The 20,981-nt window shown below is 58.0% G+C and overlaps 1 protein-coding gene across 1 annotated transcript in view; it reads right to left on the bottom strand.

The window, feature by feature from the left end:
- Positions 1-3,369: 3,369 nt before the first annotated feature.
- TWIST2 (twist family bHLH transcription factor 2) overlaps positions 3,370-20,981 on the bottom strand; it is a 52,172-nt gene continuing 34,560 nt past the window's right edge. Inside the window, exon 2 of the mRNA XM_069465542.1 lies at positions 3,370-3,850. The gene's annotated coding sequence lies outside the window, so the exon portion shown is untranslated. The remainder of the gene's footprint in view (positions 3,851-20,981) is intronic.

A 20,981-nucleotide genomic window follows, 5' to 3' on the forward strand; every position in this document is an offset into this window, starting at 1 on the left:
CACGGATTCGGGGGCTTCTCCGCTCTCCTGGGTCCCTGTTCTGTGTGTTTGTTCCGGTCTGTCTCTCTCGGGGCGTCCGCTTACGTGGGCAGCTGGGAGGGGCCAGGCTGGGCCTGTAGCGTCAGAGCAGAGCAGCAGGGACCCCGAGCCTCCCGGCAGCCCTTGGCGCTCCGTAGACAGCCCGCTCCGCTCTTTGGCCCTGCCTCACAGGGTGTCCCTCTCTCAACCCCCCTCTCCCACAAGGAAGGCTGTCCCCAGATGCAGGAGCCACCAAAATCCAGGGGACCTCATCTCGAGATCTTTGACTTAATTATATCTGCAAAGACTCTTCTCCTAAATAAGGTCCCATTCACGGGTTGTGGGGGTTCAGATGTGGACATGTCTTTTGGGGGACACCATTCAACCCCCTGCAGAGGGTTTCGGGGGGAGCCCTGAGACACACACCTGCACAGGCCCCTGCAGTGTGGTGTTGATGGACAGCTCCCCCCACACTGATTCCGAGCCCCCTGGGGACTCCAGCACGGCCTGGCCACGGCTCTGGCCAGCACCCCTCCACCCCCTCCTCTCCTCGCTGGAGTGTGGGGGATGGGCAGGTCCTCTCAGTGTCGAGGGTCGGGACAGAAAAGGCAGCTCCCAGGCCCAGCGCAGGTCAAAGTGGACGGTCTCCACTCAGGACAGAGCGGGCGGCTGGCCACAGCAGGGCCAGGCGAGGTTGGGGCTGGCTCACAGGGAGACCAGGCTCAGAGCAGGAAGATGTAGTCCACTGGGGTACAGGGCACCGGGGGGCAGCTGGTGCGGACCTGAGCTCACGGGTGATGCAACTGTTACTAAAGAGCAGTGGGTGCTCCCAGGTGGCTGTCTGCTTCCTTCAGGAAAGTGCACTTTGTGGGATTTCTGGGCCGGACCCTGAGGGCTCCGTCAGACCCCCCTCGAACACAGGGCAAGGAGTGGTGTGGGTTTGGGGTGGTTTCACCCTTAGGGACCCAGCGGCCCTGAGAACCCTGCTGTCCTGGTGACTCACAGGTCATCGACCACAGACGTGTCCTGGAAACGTGCACTTCAGCCCACGTGGGTCTGTTCTCAGGGCCACGACTGCCGAGGACTCCTGCTGACCCAGGGGAGCAGCCTCGAGCCCCCCGAGTAGGAGCTGCCCCAGGGAAGCCACCCCCCGACACGCCCGGGCGGGGAGGGGCCGCCCGGCAAGCTGGAGCCACAGTCCTACCCCCAGGCCCAGAGGCACATTGTTAGGAAAGCGTGTGGGTGCACACGCACACATGTGCACACCGTGTGTGTATCCCAGGGAGCCCAGCCTCTTTTTGCACCTCCCCCAGGAAGGCGTGTGGGATGGACACAGAATGTGGATCCACTGTTTGTGGCCACGCAATTCCGTGCGACCCAAGGCTGGGGGCTGGGTCCCAGGACTCCCGGGTCGGAGATGAAGCCCCAGGGGCATGCTTGCTGCCCTGGGTGCCTGGCAGGTGGGCCGGGAGCAGCTCGGACACCTGGAGATGCGGCAGCTTCAGGGAGGCCACGTGCTGACCCAGTGGACAGGGACGGGCCCGGGCCCGGGAGGGAGCGAGACTCACCTCGCGGGTGCTTGTGTCCGGGTGGGGGAGGGGCCGGGGTGAAGAGAAGGGTATCAAGGCCCCAGGATTGCTCAGCTCTTTCCTTGGCCTTCTCTGAGGCCCCTGAACTCCACCCCTGACGCTCCCACGCGAGGCCAGGGTGTCCACTCCCTGCACGGTACCCTGGCCCCCGGCCCCTCTGCCACGGCGAGGGGGAGGGCTCCCGCAGGGCTGGGCCCGCAGTGGCGACGGGGCTGTCACCAGCAGGAGACCAAGCTCAGGGCACTGGAGGAGGAAGAAAGATTTTGCAATTTAGAAATCAAAAAGAGGCTCTTTCTGGCCCTGCTCTCGGTAAGTTTTACTTCGCGTGACCCGGTGGTGTTTTTATTTGCGTCACTTCCGGAGGTGCCGTAACCTCCGTCTTCTCCAGAGCAGCCTTGGGGACAGCGGACAGCAGGGCGGGACCTCTCACCACTGGGACGTCCCAGAGTCTCTGCAAGGGGCTCAGATGTGTTCTCACATGTGTGCTGGGCGTATGTGTTTGTGTGTGTGAGTTGTGTACACATGCATTGTATGTGCAAGTGTGTGTGCACGCACACCTATGTGCTTGTATGCAGTGAGCTCTGTGTTGCAGGGAGTGGTCCCCTCCAGGCAGTGTCAGCCCCAGGGGAGGTCACCCTGGGAGCTGCCAGGCCATGGGAGCTGAGGTCAGGCTGGCACTCCTGGAGCTCCTGCCCTTGCTACCGTGGGCCTGGGAGCAGGAGGGGGAAGAGGGCTCACAGGACACCCGGGTCCTGCAGAGACCCCCCCACTGCCAGGACTCCTGTCTGGGAGCTGGGTAGAGCCTTTATGTCCCTTGTTCTGTGGGCAGCTCCGTCCAGCAGACCCTGGCACCATGTGGTCCCCAGGAGACACAGCTCTGGTGGCTCAGTGTAGTGACCTGGTGACTCGTGGTCCCCAGAGCTGGGAACCCCACACTGGGGGCCATGGCAACCCCTCGGTGTCCACGGGTGCTGACGTGGCAAAGAGGCAGCGGGCAGGTGTGGGACTCCTTATCCTCGTGCAGAGGGGCCCGCCTGCACCAGACCCCAGCTGACTGTCCTTCCTGGCTACAGACCGCGGTCCCTGTGGGATTTCTGGGCCGGACCCCACCTTACCTGCATATCCCGCACTCCATCCTCAGACAGGTGCCCGGGACCTCACAACCAGCCCCGTGTGGCCGTGTTGAGAGGTGGATGGGGGGTGGCACGAATGAACACCATGCTGGGGAGGGCAAGGAACGCCACCTGGTGGGGGGAGGCGTGGAGGGCTTTGTGGGGTGGCCGCGGACCTCTGGCCATGGGCAGCAGGGACCGGCACACAGGACGGGCGCGTGCGGGTGCCAGGAGCAGGCGACCGTCTCCACAGCCGACCCTGCTGGCAGAGGCCAGGGCCACACAACAGGGGCTGAGACCGACCCGCCGCTTCACCTGGCCTGGGGCTGTTAGCACTCAGAACCACATTAGAGTTGGCAGCTTCTAGAAATTTCTACAATTATGCACCGTATAAAATGTCTCACATCTTTTCTTAGTCCCTTTAAAGTGAAGGGACAGTCATTTTCTGAACCTGTCCTGACTTTCTCAGGCCGTCCCTGAGCTGCGCAGCGGAGACGAGAAGAGAGAGGGGGAGGCGGCTGCGCGGACACCTTTATTGTTGCCGGGCGGGGGTGGGGCGGTACACACAGCCACGCTGCAGGCGCTGAGCTCGTAAAAATATCTCAATAAATAAACACATAAGCAACATATACACTGACAGAAAATATAAAAACAACGCAGGCCGGGCAAGTCCTGGAGGAGGAGGAGGAGGAGCAGGGGGAGGATTCCAGGCTGAGGCTGGGGAGGGACTCGGGTCCTTTCCGAGAGCCTTGGTCCAGTCTAAACAGAGTTGTACAGGAATGCATTTCTGTTTTATTAAAAAAATACATTAAAAGGCACTTAGAGGGAAATACAAATCCGAAATCAAATCCTCATCAACGTGCTCCTGAATCTGGAGATTTTCAGAAAGAATAAAACCTCCCCCCAAACAACCCAGGAGAAAATCCAGACAGTGACACGGATGACACTGGCAATGTCATTGGCAGGAGGGCCCGAGGGCCCCTCCCGTCTGGGACCGGCGTCCTCGGTGCAGCCGCCGTCGCCACGTCTCAGCCCTGTGCCGGGCGCGGGGGGCCGCCTTGAGGTTGTGCAGGTTTCAGAAGTGACGGACGGGCGCGTCCCAGGCCCACTCGCGCTCGGCCGCACGGCAGTCTAGGAGACAAGGGAGAGGGAAGATGAGCCACCGTGCCTCCCGGCGTCCTGGGGGACGTGCCTCTCGTCCACGGGGCCCCGAGACCGGCCAGGCCAGGTCAGGGCCGGTGCACAGAGAGTCGCTGTGGTTGCGCAGGCCCTTCTCGGCCGTCCCCGCAGACACGGGACAACCGTGGCCGCAGCGCCCGGCCGAGCTCACAGCACCCCCCGGCCTGGCCACTGCCCCCTGCCACTCCCCGACCCAAGGCCCTGGGGAAGGTTCTCCCTCAACAGTGCTCAGGACCACCTCACATGCTTCTGGCCGTGGGTGACCCCAGCAGGCTGCCTGGGGACAAGAGCTGCTCCACGGGGAGGCCAGTGCGGGGCTGAGGGGCCTGTGGGGGGCTGGGCAGTGACAGGCCGTGAGGGCTGAGGAGGGCCGGGGAGGACACAGGAATGGGCCAGCCACCACCGGGGAGGGCTGCCAAGGGAGGAGTTTCTTTAAAACTTGTGCTTTTGATATAATTATAGATTCACAGGAAGCTGCAAACATTGTTCAGAGGGTCCCGCCCAGCTCCCCCCGGACTATCGTCTCGTACAACAACAGCACAACGTCACACCAGACAGTCGGCACGGCACAGCCAGGGGCTCAGCCACACGCCACTCGTGCATGCCAAGGGTGTGTGTGCATGTGGTGTGTATAATGGGCTGGAGTGCAGTGTGTGTGGTGTATGTATATGGTGTGAGGAAGTGTAGTGTGTACAGTGTGGTGTATGTGGTGTGAGTGTGTAGTATGTACACGTGGTGCGTGGCATATTTAGTGTGTGTGCACAGTGTGCAGTGTGTGTGTGTATGCATGTGGCAGTGTGGTGTGTTTGTGTGTGTGCTATGTGTGTACATGTGGCGTGTGTGTATGTGTGTGTGTGTGCAGTTCTATGCAGTTACATCACATGTGTTGATGCTTCAAGGTCAGAAGTCAGTTCGAGTGACAAAAGCCACTGCGCCCCAGCAAACACACACACACACACGCACACGCACTCATGCACACGTGTGCACACACACTTTCAGGAATAGCCCACCTTCCACAGGGAAGGGTCAGTTTCAGAGTCAAGCTTGTTTCCAGAGGAGGCTGCAGACAGGGCGATGACAGTGGGGAGGGGACCCCAGTAGGGGGATGTCCAGGTCCTTGAGGGGCCCGGTGTGGGGACTCTGAGCCCACTGTGCTCACTAAAGTAGAAGTGGGAAGATGGCCAGGGCTGGGCATCTGGGATGTCCTATGACCAAGGTATCAAGTCACAGAAGTGGGGTCCTTGGGGACAGGGAGACCCCTGGGCATAGGCACCCGGGCAGGGCGTGTGGGCCGGCTGGGAAGTGCCTGCTGTGACTTCCGAGGCGAGGGCAGGTGGCCCCACGCCGTGCTCCAAGGCCCACACTCCCTGGCCGGGCAGCCACCCCCAAAGCTGGGCGTCATCCTTCCTGGGCCTTGGTGGGGACCTAACGCCTGCCCACCAGCCCCTGCGTCCTCAGTGGCCACCTCGGGGCTGGGGCGGTAAGTGCTCACTCCCACGACCGTTGAGCGAAGAATGACCAGCAGCCGTCGGGACCCACAGGGCAAGGCCGATCTGCGCCAATGTGCCAGCGCCCTCCCTGAGCCTGAGCCAAGGGGCACACGGACATGACCAAGACCTGCCTCCCCACAGGCAGGCGGGCACCAGCCGCCAACCCAGGCCAGAGACGGAGTCTGCAGGGGCAGGGCGGGGGCGTCAGGAATGAGCCCCCAGGGACGACCCGCCGGAAGGGCCACGAGGAGTTCGCAGCTGGGGAAGAGGCCGAGGGAGGCACCAGGGCCTGGGTGGGGGTCTGCGAAGGCACAGGGAGGTGGGGATGCTGGGGTGGCGATGGGTGACAGCAAGTGTGTGTCACTGTGTCCGAGGGAGTGTGAGTCCCCGTGAGCACGCACATCCCCATGAGCGTGTGCGTGTGAGAATGTCAGTGTGTAAGTGTGCACGTGTCAGCACGAGTGTGCAAATTCACGGGAGAGTATCAGTGTGCGTCTGAAGGGGGGCGTTGGTGTCAGTGAAAGTGTGCACACCCCAGTGTGTCAGTGTGTCCGTGTGAGTCCTCTGTGTGAGCGTGCACATACCAGTGAGTGTGTCAGCGTGTGTCCGTGTGATTGTGCACACACCAGTGAGTGTGCCAGCGTGTGTCCGTGTGATTGTGCACACGCCAGTGAGCGTGCCAGCGTGTGTCCGTGTGATTGTGCACACGCCAGTGAGCGTGCCAGCGTGTGTCCGTGTGAGTGTGCACATGCCAGTGAGCGTGTCAGCGTGTCCGTGTGATTGTGCACACGCCAGTGAGCGTGCCAGCGTGTGTCCGTGTGAGCGTGCACATGCCAGTGAGCGTGCCAGCGTGTGTCCGTGTGAGCGTGCACACGCCAGTGAGCGTGCCAGCGTGTGTCCGTGTGAGCGTGCACACGCCAGTGAGCGTGCCAGCGTGTGTCCGTGTGAGCGTGCACACGCCAGTGAGCGTGCCAGCGTGTGTCCGTGTGAGCGTGCACACGCCAGTGAGCGTGCCAGCGTGTGTCCGTGTGAGACTGTGCAGCTGGTCTCCCCAGCCGCGGTGGGAGTAGACATGTGACCCGCGCCCTGCGCCCCCAGCCCTCTCCCACTCCCAGCTCCACACCTAACCCCACAGTCCTGTGTCCTCAGAGAGCTCCAGAAACCTCTGTTGAATCAAGACAAAGATCTGCGAAGGCTGAGACATATTTTCCCCAAAACTCGTGTGCATGGAAACACACACACTCACTTCTTGTTTCACGTTCAGAGCACTTCAAATATTGCAGCCTGCTTAAGTGGTCCTGGGCAGAGAGTCAGAGGCTGCTCTCTTGGAGAATGTGGTTATAATTAGATAATTAATAAGGGGGGCAGGTAGAGAAAGCTAAATGGAAGCTTCCTCAGCGGGAGGAAGTAATTACAACAGCTTTTGATATATGAGCTGAGCCAGCGCTCCAAGGGGAAATACACTATCATCCGTGAAAAGCCAAAAATGACAGGGGCCGCCCCCAGCCTGTGGTGGGTTTCAGGGTTTGCTTCACGTGCCAGAGGGGACCCAGGGCTCAGGCAGGACCCGTGGCAGGTTCATCAGTCTTCTTGAATGAGAGTCCCCGGGCCTGGCCCCTCCGTGTCAGCCTGACCCCAGCAGCGTCTGCCAACATGGGCCGTGCTCTGCAGCAAATGCAAAACATCTGGGGCTCCAGACCGCCCCTGCATGCAAGGGCCACCCGGCCCCACATGCACTCGCCCTGCACACAGGCCACTGCGCCTACTGCCTGGCTCAGCACCAGGTGGTGGGCGGAACTGCAGGGAGCTTGTGGGTGGCCCAAGAGAGTGGCTTCCACGGCTCTCCCACACCAGACCGCTGGCACTCTATATTCCCGGGCCCAGCAAAGGGTGTGGAAGGTCAATGAAAAGTCTCCAGAAAGACAGGCAGGGGTGGGCTTAAGGGGGAGGAGTTTTATAATAGTCACTCATTCGTCCACTCACCCTCCCACCCACCCATCTATCTACTCACCCACCCACCCATCCATCCATCTATCCATCCACTCACCCACCCACCCACCCACCCATCCATCTATCCATCCACCCACCCATCCATCTATCCATCCACTCACCCATCCATCCATCCAGTCACCCATCCACCCTTCCATCCATCCATCCACTCACCCACCCACCCATCCATCCATCTATCCATCCACTAACCCACCCACCCATCCATCCATCTATCCATCCACTAACCCACCCACCCATCCATCTATCCATCCACTCACCCACCCACCCACCATCCATCCATCTGTCCATCCACTCACCCACCCACCCATCCATCCATCTATCCATCCACTAACCCACCCACCCATCCATCTGTCCATCCACTCACCCACCCACCCATCCATCCTTCCATCCAGTCACCCACCCATCCATCCATCCATCCACTCACCCACCCACCCATCCACCCATCCATCCCTCTGTTCATCTTTACATCCATGGATTTATTCATCCATCATCTATCCTTCCATACATCCATTTACCATCCACCCTTCTTTTTTTCTTCCACCCTTCCATCCATTTATCCACCTACCCGACCCTCCTTCAAGCCATTCATAGGTGACCTCCTAGGGCTCCCAGACTTAACAAAGAGGAAAGACAGACCTGAGGTGGCTCCTGCAAGCTTGCCCACCTACATGATGGCACTCCAGAGTGCCCAAGTTTTAACAGGAGAAGAAGAGCTACCCTCCAAGTCTATAGCCAGTAAATCCACCGACTATGTGGGTGGGGACAGGGGACAGGGGACAGGGGACAGGAGCTCGCTTGGGCGTATGAGTCCTCCGAACACGTGCCGTGCAGCTGCCACTTCCGGGGAAAGAGCCCTCAACAATGTCTCCATCCACATGGAAAGTGACTGGGGCGTCTGTCTCCGCAGGTACAAAATGGACAAGCTCATACTCCACCCCCTGCAAAGCACACCGGTCAGAACGTGAGGGGAAAGAGCAGGAACTGCAGGGAGAGCCGCCAGGCCCTGGAGTTGCTCGCCACGCCGGGCTCATCTGTGGGCCCCAGCAGCCCCGAGCTTACCGCTGCCCCGAGTCACACGATGAGGAAGCGACGGTGGCCAGTTTGAGACGAGGCAGTCCGATTCACGAGCTTTACTCTTAATTCTTATGCTGCCCGAGTGACCAAACTCACCCAAGAAAAAGTCGGGAACCGGAGTGGTCAGTAACCACCCGGTTACGAAGGTCCGTATCTCACCCACAGAGAGTAACCAACCGGCTTGTCTGTCTTACAAGAGAATTAAACAGAACTTTCTATGAACACACAAGTCCTGTCTATGTTACTTAAAACTATTCTGGAATTTGAAGATGATCAAACACTTCCTACTTTATTTATTTATTTATATTTACTTTGCATTAGTAGAGGCTTTATTGTTTTAGAGCAGTTTTAGGCTCCCAGCAAACTTGAGGTTTCCCACATACCCTCTGCCCAAGCCATACCCAGTGCGCCAGGTGAAAACATGATACGACTCCGCCACCGGGCAGTGGCACCAGAGCCAGAGGCTGGGAGGCTGCCGCCTGTGAGCCTAAACACAGAAATCCTCAGTCAGACACTGGCAAACCAAGTCGTGCATTTACAGCCAATTCCACAAGCCCAAGGGCTATTCCAGGGACGCAGAACAGTTAACACTCGGAAATCCGGTAAAGGAAGGGCGGGGAAGCCACGCCCACGGCACGGAAAGGCGCGGTTCCGCCTGTTTCGGGGCGGCGACGAGGCAGGCAGCAGGAGGCCGGTCCCAGAGCCGGGCCCTGGGCTGACCCCAGCTGCAGCCTGGGCAGGTGGCTCTCAGTTTCCTTCTCTGCAAACGCCCGCAGTGGGGCCCAGCAGGGCTCCTGCCTCGGTGCTGCGGGGGCTAAAGGAGCCGCATCACCTAACAGGCTCTGCCTGGCTGGGTTCATGGTCAACACTCTTGTCACAAGGTCAACACTCTCGTCACCGACAGAATGGAAGCCAGAGAGGATGGGGAGCTTCTTTCTTCCCCGGCAGGCGCCCAGGGCCTAGAACAGCGCTTGGCACACAGTAGGTGCCGTCACCCTGCAGTGCGGCACCAGGGACACCTGGACCATCGGAACAAGCAGGCGTCACTATTGCCAGTGGGCACAGCCACTGGGCCAGGACCGGACAGACACAGGCCAGGGGAGTAGACACTGACAGCGGAGAGGTGAGTGACGCCGGGCTGGGCCGGGCCGGAAGCTGGGGGGCACAGGTGCTGCCCATTTGGGGGCTCAGGTGCTTACTGTTTACGGGCTCAGCCATCAGTCAGCGACCCAGCAGCCATACGCGCCCGAGACATTGAGTTCTTGCCACACAAAGGCTGGTTCCTGGGCCGGTGATAGCATCACCACGTGGGGGCCTGTGAGAATGCAGAGTCTCAGGCCTTGCCCCGAACCCCAGAACCATCTGCGCTTCGACAAAATCTCCAGCTCTTCCAAAATGCTCCCTGAACAGAAAGATCACACACATCCGGGGACAGCCACCCTGCTCAGAGGTGACCTGAGGCTGAGACGCCCTACATCACACACGCAGAACGTCACACACAAACTGCATCACACACAAACGACATCACACACACACACACACACACACACACACAGGACGTCACACATGCAGTACATCATGACTCCATTACTTACAACTCCATTATCAGAGGAGCCTAGGACGCTGTGCACTAGGTCGCACACGCGTGGGGCATCCTGCTGCTCCCTGTCGGGACTGGCCCCACCCCAGGCACCCCGGCCCCGAGACCTTGCCAGCTGCTTGCAGTTGTGCCTGAGAGCCCAGCCGCACAGTGCCAGTCCTCTCGGGCCAGTCTCGGGCTGGGGGCAGGCGGGCTGGGGGCAGGCAGTGGGCAGGCCGTGGACACAGCCGTGCACCCAGGCCGAGTCCAGCCCTGGGGCCACACCTTGACGATCACCCACTGAACGGGCAGCATTGGGGGCCAGTGACAAGCCCGAGGGGACTCTGAAAGGAGTCACCCCACTCAGCCAAATAGGTTTTCTTTTCCCATCTGGGTGAAGGTTCAAAGAGACCACTGGCCACCGAGTGCTGACCAGCCTGGGCAGAGTCCCCACCGCGCCATCCCGGTGGCAGCACAAGCCCCCACCCCCACCCCCACCCGCACCCCCAGAGCCACTGTCCCTCAGTGCGCTGTCTTTCTGACAAATGCCTTGTCCAGAGACAGGGAGGAAATGAAGTGTTTTGCTTTCCTAGTAGGGAATGTGAAGCCTCCTGCCAGGCCAGACCCGCCGGCAAGCTCTGACCAGGGCAGTGACGACCGCGGAGGGTGCGCAGGCTGCACACAGCGCCGGCCGGAGTGGGCAGGGCCATCGCCACGAGGGCACCGAGGCCAGGCTCACCTGGGTGGGAGGGGCCCCAGGGAGTCCTGCCACCTTGCGGGGTGCTGGGCTGGGGAAAGGTGGCAGGTGGGGGCCCCAGGGTATCCTTGCGGGCCAGGCTCCCTCGCCCCTGCCAGCCTTTCTGCGCCTCTCCCAGCTGCGAGCAGGCCCTGGCACCTGGCTGGGCAAACAGCAGAAGCCCCCTCCCCCCCTCCCCCGCAGGACTAGCTAAGAATCAACCTCTGACCCTGAAAGACCCGCGGCAGGAGGGACGCAGAGCGGCTCCTGCAGCCCGACCCCGTTGCTACAACTCCATTTTCAGAGGAGTCTGAGGACGCTGTGACTGTCTCTAGTACGGGGCGGAGGGGAGGGACGACCAGCAGACCGGCCTCGCTCTGCTGCAAGCAAGCGCACATCAGGAAAAACCGCACTTCTCACAGTCGCTGGCGGTTACAACGTTCCTCCGATGGCCACGCCAAGGTGCCCCTGTCCCCCGCCTGGTGCCTGCCTCCCTCCGGGGTGTCCCTACCCTGGCTGTCTGGTGAGCTTTCCCTGAACCGAAGCAGTGACACCACAGGCAGGGCCCTCTGCTCTCTCTCTTCCGGCTCCGGGGCCCTTTTTCAAAGAAGCGGACGGAGGCCTCGGCCATGAGATTCTCAAGAGGCCAGCGGGCGGCGAGCCCACCATGCCCACGGTGCCACACCCTGCAGCTTCTGTGTGCTGGGGGCTGCTCCTGGGCATAACACCCCAAAGCTCCCAGGATCCCCGGCGGACTGACCGGTGCCCGCGGCCACGCAGAGGAACACGCAGGGGCTGCCTGCTCTGAGAGGCTCTCAGGGGACCTCAAGCGTCTCCGGCTCTGGTGGCTCAGGACACAGTCAGGGCCCTGCGGGAGGTGAGGAGCCGGCTGCCCTGACACCAGCGCAGGCTGCTGTGCTCCAGTGTTTGCTGCCAGTGGCCCTCTCTGCTTCGATGGCTCCCAGCACACTTTTGATTGCCACACGCCGGGGTCTGGGGGGCCGGCGGGCAGAGTGGAATCAGCGTGGACAGCCGTGCCCCATCTCTCCATGACTCCTGCCTCTGCCCCGCCTGCCGGCCGTGCGTGAACAGAAGGCATCCTGCCAGGAACGGCTTCCCGGGGTGGGCGAGGTTGGCCTGGTTCCTCCAGGGGAGCGAGAGCTTCACGCCCAGTGGAAGCGCAGCCGTCTCTCTCTCAGCGTGGGCTTGGCTTCAGGGCTCGGACCCACGTGTCCGGAACAGCCGCCTGGCGGGGAGTGGTCAGCCTGGGAACCAGGGGCTCAGGCAAGCTTGCTCCGGGGGCCACGCCAGCTCCTCCTGCTCTGTGTCCCCCATCACTGCCTCGGAGGCACCACCCTGCACCCACCCGGCCACCCACAGCTCCCGAGCCTGGCTCTGCTGGGGCAGCAAGGCCGGCGTCCTGCCGGCCGACTGCTCACTGCACGAACCCAGCCGTGCGCAGCGGGAGCTTCCTGGTTCTCCACGGCGCGTGGACGTGTCCCGGGGATGCTGCAAAGGGCACGCCCCGGTGTCAGGGACACTGAGGCCCCGCAAGCCACAGGGAGCCAGGCAGCAAGAGGGACTCGACCTCTTCCTGGTGCCTGAGGCCTCCACATCCAGGAGCTGCTTCAGCTGGTGAGTTATGACTTGTCCAGATGTCACCAAATTCAGCTTCCAAATAAAACCCGTGGTGGAAGACGGTGGAGACAGAAATCACCCCGCAGGGCCCTATTTCAAGCTGGAGGTGCTGGAAGAACCTTCAGAGACCATCTGGGCAGATGACGTCATTTCAGAGATGGAGAGACCAGGGCTGACTCACCCCAAGTCTCGGGCAGAACTCAGGTCTGCCGAGCCCGGGCTGCAAACCCCCTTCTCGTGCCCGGCCTCGGACACACGGGTTCAAACCCAGGGGCATGAACTCCTAAGTGTCGTCCCACAGAACAGATGGGTGTCTACAGAGACAACTCCCCCGGTGACAGCAGCACCGTCAGCTGCAGAGAACACAGGGCGGGGCCGCCGGGGTGGGGCTCTGCCGGGTGCTGGCGGCTGGAGGTGAGGGGCACGGGGTCCCCAACCTCAGCCAGCTCCAGGTTCATTTGGGGAGACAAGAAACAAAACAAATTGTCATCACAAACATCTAATACTCATTGTGATAATGGTGTAATGAAAGTACAGACAGGTCTGCAGCTATTTGGCTATGAAATGTAAATATATGTTATAAATATAAATGATTATAGCAACATGCAATAAGAGTGTAACAAAGGTCTACACAGGGAAGACGACAATTAACTTTCTGGGGGTTGGGGCAGCTCTTCGCTGAATCTGTGATTGGAACTGGGTCTTCCAGGATGTCTGGCCCTGGGTGGGAAGAGCGGAGCGCCTCGTGGGCACCTGCAGAGATGTGGGGTGCAGCCGGGTGGGCGGGAGGAGGTGAGCATTTGGGGGTGAGCAGTGACTCGGGCAGGACCGGAGACCGGCAGGACTCCCCAGGGCAGGGGGAGGCAGTGACGAGTCTGGGGGCACAGACATGGTGAGATCGGCCTCTGGAGGTAGCTCCAGCCAGCAGAGGACAGGCCCAGTGGGGGCCCTCGGGGGGGAGGCCCCCACAGTGGCCCAGAGGGAGGTGACCAGGAGAGTCAGCGAAGGGCCGGCTGACCAGACGTGGTGTCATCAGGTCACCCTGAGGGTCGAGGTCACTCAGCAAAGGGTGCACGCTGGGAACCCCAGAAGAGCTGGGGACCCGGGTGCAGACTCCCAGGAGTGAGAGAGGCGGGGCACCCTGTGTCGCCAGGACTGGTGCCCAGGCCTCTCCAGCTCTGCACTCCCCGTGCGTGAAGGACCTGGGGGACCCCGATATTTGGGGGCACCAAAGGGGGAGCAGGGGGCCTGGGAATGAGCAAAGAGGCAGGGGGTGGGGACATGGCAGTGTTGGGCTCCAAAGGGGGGCCGAAGAGGAGCCCCTGCCAGAGGGCGGCCAGGACCTGGGACTCCAGGGAGCGGTCTAGGCAGGGCAGGGGGTCAGCAGTGTGCAGACGGGGGTGGCGGGGGGCCGGGGCTCCCTAGGAGTGGTCCTCGTCACGCCGGGCAGTGGACGTGCCAGAAACCGCAGATGGCAGTGGCTGACCCTGGGCTCTGCGTGTTGGGCCCCACGCTTTACACGTGGCATTGAGCAGAAGGCTGTGACAACCTCACGAATGTGCTCCCGTGTTTTAGACTTGAACACGCCAAGGCTCCGAGGGGCAGCAAAGCTCTCTGGTCGCAGAGCAGAGGAGCAAGAGCCAGGAACTAAGCCCGGGTGTCTGGGTGCCAAGGCTGCTCTCTGAATGGCGCGAGGCCGGGGGTGAGGCTGTTTCCTGGGAACAGTCTAGAAATGGGAGCCACAAAACTGCTTGGAATAATGAATGGGTTCCAGTGGTGAACTATATCCATCCCTAGTGCCAGCTTCCGTTCCCAAAATTAGTCTTGAAAAGATAGGCGATTTTTAAAATTCCAAACTGTTAACAGAAATAACTCCACCTAAATCTATTGTATTGAGCAGTCATTTTTTAATGACTCAGATAAAATAAGCTATTTTTGAAATTCTATGCCTACGTTCGCCTGTATTAAGAAGACTGTAAAAGCCTCACTAAGGGTGGGAAGAACTGTGCTATGATCCGGGGCCCAGGCCCCCGAATCTCTGGGAACCCAGAGAGCGGCAGCCCGGCTGGTGCGGCGCTTCCAGGCCAGCGGGACGGCAGAGCAGTGGGGGCTGCCAACCCGCACCCTCGGCAACGCAGCCCTTCCGCTTCCCAAGCTCTGGACTCGGTTACTTTTGGCCCATTTCAGATCCCCAAACTGCACCAGGAGGAATAAAACCGACCTCTGTTGAGAAACACGTGATATTAAGAAATCAACCACGCATGTTCAGTGTGGCAGATTTTTGCCTGAATTAAGGTAAACACAGCTCACAGATGCCTGTATGGTGACTACAAATAACATATCAGAGGGAACAAAATTTCGGAGGCAGGACAGGGTGAGCGAGTGAGCCACCCACTGTGGATGGGCGGCAGGAGGCTGGGGAGCACCGGCTGTCCCAGGGGCTGCCCGGCAGCAGCCCGTGTGGATCCGAGGCTCAGGCGCTCGGGGCAGGTGCGAGCAGCTGCTGCAGGTGGGTCCCCGTCAACACAGCAGCACAGAACAAAGCAGAGGTGCCGGGCTCGACGGCAAGCAAGTGCTGAACTGGACCGGGTCGGTGGGACGAGACTACTCCAGGAGCAACTCCCGGGCGGAGCTTCAGCCGTCCACGCAGACAGGTGCGTTGAGAACAGCTTCCCTGCGCAGTCTGATTCTCCCGCACTCGGTGGCTTCTAATTCGGGCGGAAAGACATCCCGGCGAACGCTGCAGACAAGCACCTGGGTCTCTCCAAGGACAAATGAAAGCGTGATGGAGGCAGCAGGTACACCTGGCACAGAGGGGTTTGGGGCTCGATATCCCTGGGAAACTGCAAGCCCCTGTCTTCCCGGCTCCCGGAGCGAGGGTGACCCCTGCCCTTTGAATGTCCACGTTTTCTCATCTTGGGGCCTCCACACGCCTTTCGGGACCCCTGCTGCCCCCCTGCTCACACGCCCCGGACATCTGCCGGGGAAGGACATTTGCTAGACTGATCTCCCCATCTGGCTCACCCACAGCCGAGCACCTGGGAGCCCACAGCCCTCGGGGACAGCACAGACAGAAACAGAAGCCAAGGCTGCAGCGCAGATGGCACGAGGAAGAGGGGACAGCCCCACGCTGGGTCTGAGGAGAAGACACACAGGTGCGCCAGGCAGTCACCCGCCAGGACCAGGGCGGTGAGGGGAGCTGGGACCGGAGGGTGTTCGCAGGCGAAGCTCCGCGTCTGCTGAAGAAGATTCTCCAGGCGTCCGCGTCCTCTGGACAAGCTCAGGGTCACCTAGCTGACCTGAAGACACCTGGAGCTGGTGTTGCCTCTGGAAAATGTGTCAAGAGATTTTCTCCCAGAAAAGGACGTCCCTCTGACTCCATCAGACAAAGAGCTGAAATTCTCGACATTTCATTTTGAGATTCCAACATCCGAAGCCAAGATCCGCACATCCAATAGGCTTCCCTGGCCTGGAAGTGGCGGCTGCAGAGCTGGGGAGGCCGGCCCGCACAGTCTCAGCCTGCAGGCCGCCTGCTTTGCAGGTGAGAACGAACCATGGCTCCTGAGGACTGGAAGGAATGGAGTGTCCCGGTGCTGTCTGTGACGGTGGCTCCAATCCAGGAAGGGTAGGTCCTGGGGGACAGACCGTCGCTGGGACCTCCCGTGCTCTGTCCTTGACGCGGGAGTTTGGAGAGCAGCCCCCTGGCCTTGGACGGCTCAGGCCTCGGGGCCGAGTAAAGAGACACAGAAATGTGTTCATTAGTGCTCAATTTTTCAGACACTGAATATTCCTGCATTGACACCTCACATTTACAAATTACACACACTCAAATAAGTCTTACAGCATTTATTTTATTTTCAAAGTGTTTTTAAATAGTGAAAAATACCCAAATTATTCTTTATTTTCCTAAACAATGAATTTTTCCGAACCTAGAAGATAAGACATAGCCGCACACGTACACACATTTCTGGTCACGTTTCTGGAAGGAGAAAGACCCCCTATGCCCTACAGCCCCGTTTCCTCGATTGTTTGGTGTGTAGAATGTGCTCGCTCTTGCCCACAGCTTTGGGAAGTCGCTGGCTCTTGGTGACTGACCAGCTCCTCATCTGAGCGCCGTGGGGCAAGCGCCTGAAAGCGACCGGCCGCTCCCCTCCTGCTGGGGAAGCGCTGACGGCCGCCTGGCTCTGGGGGGCACCTGTCCTGCCCAGGTGGGTGCGGGCTCTGCTGTGGCGGTTCTGCCGAGGGCAGTCGTGGTGGTCGGTGTCTGGGACGCTACGGTCTGGGGGGCAGCAAATGTGGCAGGTGGCCCGGCTGACCCCAGCCCAGCAGGCTCCGGGCTGCGTGGCATCTCCGTGGTCTCGCCGCCCTGGCCACGTGCAGAGGCCATCATGGGCCTTTGCCCAGGGTGGGGACGCTCCACCTGCACTCGGGTAAACCTCGCTCCTCAAGAGCGTGTCCCCCACGCAGCTCCTCGATGGCACGGCCCTCCCGCCTGCCGCTCCCCCGAGACCTCCGTGAGGGCGCAGACTGGAAGCTCTTCTCTCTGCAAGTCTAGCGCCCGCGAGGGCAGGCTGGGTGTCACGAGGCCGGTGTCTCCCTTGGCAGTCGTCTTCTCATCTATGAAACGGGCTGGTGCTACCTGCCCTGCAGGTGGGAGGACACCTGGCCTGCAGGGGGCGCTCACTCAGTGAGAAGAAATCTGTCATGGACACCATGCATGTCACAGTAGTCCCTGACAAGGGGCGCTACTGGCTTGTGAGGGATGGAATATTGTCCCATGTCACATGTACTAAATCACTGGGATGTCAGGTTACTATTCATGGCAGGTTAAATAACTCAAGTAATCACAGAAGTATAAATACAAATAGAGTTTTCATTAAATGCAACCACTCAACAACTAACATGTACTGCACAGAGTGTGCGCGGAGCTGTTCTAGACCCAGGAAACACAGGGATGGACAGGACAGACGCTGGGCTCTCAAAGAGCAGGCTGGCGTAGCTTCAGTGCCTTTGGTATCTGCATAGTTGGTACACGTATAGACACACACACCATAGTGCACACATGTATGCCCTCTATTTGCACATACGTACCATGTATACACATACCACACATAAATTCCTGGGTACACACACGTATACACACACACATACACACACGTCTTCTCTAAGAAGGGTCACCTTTGTCTCAAGTTTCTCCAAGTCATTATTTAATGAACTCACGGTTGGGGTGGGGATTTCACACTCACACTACTCCTGTCTAGTCCACTGCACAGAAATCTGTGTAAATTCAGGGACGGAACGACAGCCCAGTCAGACCTGGCCACTCCTCTAGACGTGACTTCTTAGGTCACCTCCACGACTCCCACACTGGCCCCAGGGCTGCAGGGGTGGCTGCAGGCAGAGGGCCAGGTAGAGACAGAGCCCCGTGCCCGCAGGAGCCTGCAGCAGCCCTGGGACGTGCCCAAGGAGGGCATCGGAACTCTTCTGAAAGAACGCTATGACCACTCTCGTGTCGAAGAACATTGCCAGTGTCTTCCTGTCCAGCAGAATCCGCCTGCGTGAGTCATTTGTGGGAATCAGACACGCACAAGTGACGCACATGGCTGTGCCTCTTCCCAAATGCTCCCATGTAGTTTTTCATTGATTGCAACAATATTCCTGAGTTTGGGAACCAGAAAAGAACATTTTCATTTGAAAGAGAGCAGAGCTAAGGCCTAGAGATCTTGAACAAGACTTGGAGCTATTGCCAAAGCTGAGTAGCGATTGAAAGTTCCCGGATGTTTGCTGTGGTATTTCTGACTGAATCGGGACTACTGCCCCGTGAGTGGGAACCATCTCTCCCTTACCAGACTGTTTTTAATGCATTGAACTACCAAGTGAACTCCCTCGGAACATCCTAAGCTAATTTCTTTTGCCCAGACAGACTCCATGAATATGCAAAGTGGGGTCAAAGTCCATGCTTATGAGGGAAGGCAGCCAGCTCCTTTCAACCCTTGATCCAGAAATCCACCTCCCCTTCTAGGTTCTCTTTAATCAAGCTTTGTCAATAAATAGATGTGATGCAGATGTTCCGTGCAGTTTTAAAGAACTCAGGTTGAAGCCACTTCAAAACAAAGTATTACCCTGCAACCAAATAACAAGTATGAAAGTAAGTAGAGGAAAATGTCGCCAAAACCCGAAATGGAGGCAGAACTCTGAAAACGAGGTAGAGACCTTGAGCTACAGTAAAGGCTCAAATAATGCTTAGGGAAAGTGCAAAATGATTAGAACTTTTCAACACCCTAATACAAAGTGCTTTCGGGAAGTCTGATATACAGAGCTCCACATTCGGTAAACAAATAAGCGAAGCCACAGTTACACCCTGGAAAAGTTTTATGACTTGTAAAAAAAACACTTTACAGTGCCCTGAGAAGCTGAGCTCCTCTAGCGTGAATTTTAAAAGACTCGCTTCATGCGATTGTCCCGAGGAAACGCCCATGTCACACAGCAACGTGCACCTGCAGGACGCTTTCACGACAACTTGGACGGCAGCCGCGGGGCATGAGACTGTTTTCCCTCTTGGTCGGTGCTGCCTCAGGCAGGACAAGTCAGGCTTTGTGGCAACGACAAACAGGCCCTAAATCTCGGTGCTGCGACGCAGCCGTCACTCATTAATACTCCTGCTTGTTCCCATGGGCCAGGGCTCTGCTCTGCACGGTCACGGAGGGCCTCAGGCTGGCAGAGCCTCCCTGGTCTGGTAGCCGCACCGCGGGGAACCTTTTCAGGCCGCCTCAGGCGCGTGGGGGGTCGAGGAGAGGCTGGCGTGCTGCCCTCAGCCTCCTCCCAAGTCCCCCTGGCTGGGAGGCACCGTGCGGCCCTGCCTCACCAGGGGCTCTGAGGAGTGTGCCGGAGAGATTCAGCTCTCAGGCACACCCTGCCTCAAGTGCCAAGGCAAGTGTTTTAAACAAAAAGAAAATATAGATGGCATTTGAGAAACTGATAATTTCATTACTCTGACTTCAGCCACATGCCAGGATTAGATTGCTGGACGTGCACAGTGTAGCAGAATCATGGCAGGGGGAGTCCAAGTGTGGTGGGCAAAGTGTGGACTGCAAGACACTGAATGAGCCCCTGGGAACCTAGCTCATTAGCTTAAGTCAACAATAAGGGCAGAACTCTAAGAAAGAGGATACGACGACGTTTATACATCCTAGATTGGTAACAGAGGGGTTACAGCCATGTGTTATGGAGCCCCCGTGGCGGGGCAGAAGAGAGGGAAGCTGGGTTATTACTGGGCTGGGAGGTGCCCTTCTGTGTCCTCACCCTCCTCTGAGGGATGGGCCCCTCCGTCTCAGGATGAGACAGCGTCAGTGTGACGTTCGTGTGACGGCTCCTGGGCACTGGTGGCTCCAGGAGCTCACGATGGAAGAGCAAGTGTCAGAGTCACGGCACGATGGTCCACGGCAGGGGTGGCGACCCATGGCCTTCTAGGTCCTTAAGTTCGGCCTTTTGATGGAGTCCAAATTTTACGGAACAAATCCTTTTATTTTTAGCAATACATTTTTGTTAGTCTTTTAGATTTTTATTTTATTTTTAAAATGAACATATTTAAAATACCAAAGAATAAAATAAGTTTCAACGAAATAATCCTCCCAGACTGACCGGCACAATTAGAACTTAGTAGCCATGAGGGCTAAACTGACGGCTGCTACGCTCATGATTTAGTTCTAACTTCCCCTGCCTGACTGGCGCCACTACCGCACCAGGCTGGTTGGTGAGAGTTTATGGGGTCGAGTATGTCAGTCTGGTATCAGCTTTTGACAACGGTGCCCTGTGTTTCTGTTTGAAGTGGAATTTGTGACTAGCTACACAGCTTGACAGTATTTTTAATTCTGTCTACTTAACAGCCCATCATGTCAAAGAAGATCAAGAGAACGGTGAAGGAAGAAAACTGATTTTTTAATGAGGATTGGGAATTGCAATATTATCTTGTTTCTGCTAAAGATAAGACAATTTGCTTGCTTTGTGATACTGCAGTATCAACGTTAAAGAAATTCAATGTTCATCAGCATTACGACACTTATAAGGACCATAAATATTTTAAATTAGAGGGAGAGGCATGAAAGGTTGTACTGCAGAAATTAAAAGATGAAAAGTAAAAATAAAGACAATTATTTCAAGTAGCAAAAAGACCCGGAAATTATGCCACTGAAGCAACTTATAAAGTAGCTTATATACTTGGGAAAAAAGGGAAGCCCCTCAGTGATGTAGAAATTGTGAAAGAATGCATTGTTGAAGTCGTAGGACGCTTAGACCCTGATAATGTTTCAAAGTACAAACAACTGCCTCTTTCAAGGAGAACCATAACTGATCAGCACTATGAATTAGCTTTCAACTTAACAGAACAATTTCGTGCAATACTTTAAAAGGAAAATATATATTATTCCATTGCTTTGGATGAATCAACTGATACTACTGACTCAGTACAGGTTTTACACTTCATTCAGGTCATAAGAGAAGATTTTCTTTCCTATGAAAAGTTACCCACTTTGGGTACTCTTGTGAACAGAACATGGG

The sequence above is a fragment of the Eulemur rufifrons genome, chromosome 1 (assembly GCF_041146395.1).
Source record: "Eulemur rufifrons isolate Redbay chromosome 1, OSU_ERuf_1, whole genome shotgun sequence".
Lineage (NCBI taxonomy): Eukaryota > Metazoa > Chordata > Mammalia > Primates > Lemuridae > Eulemur > Eulemur rufifrons.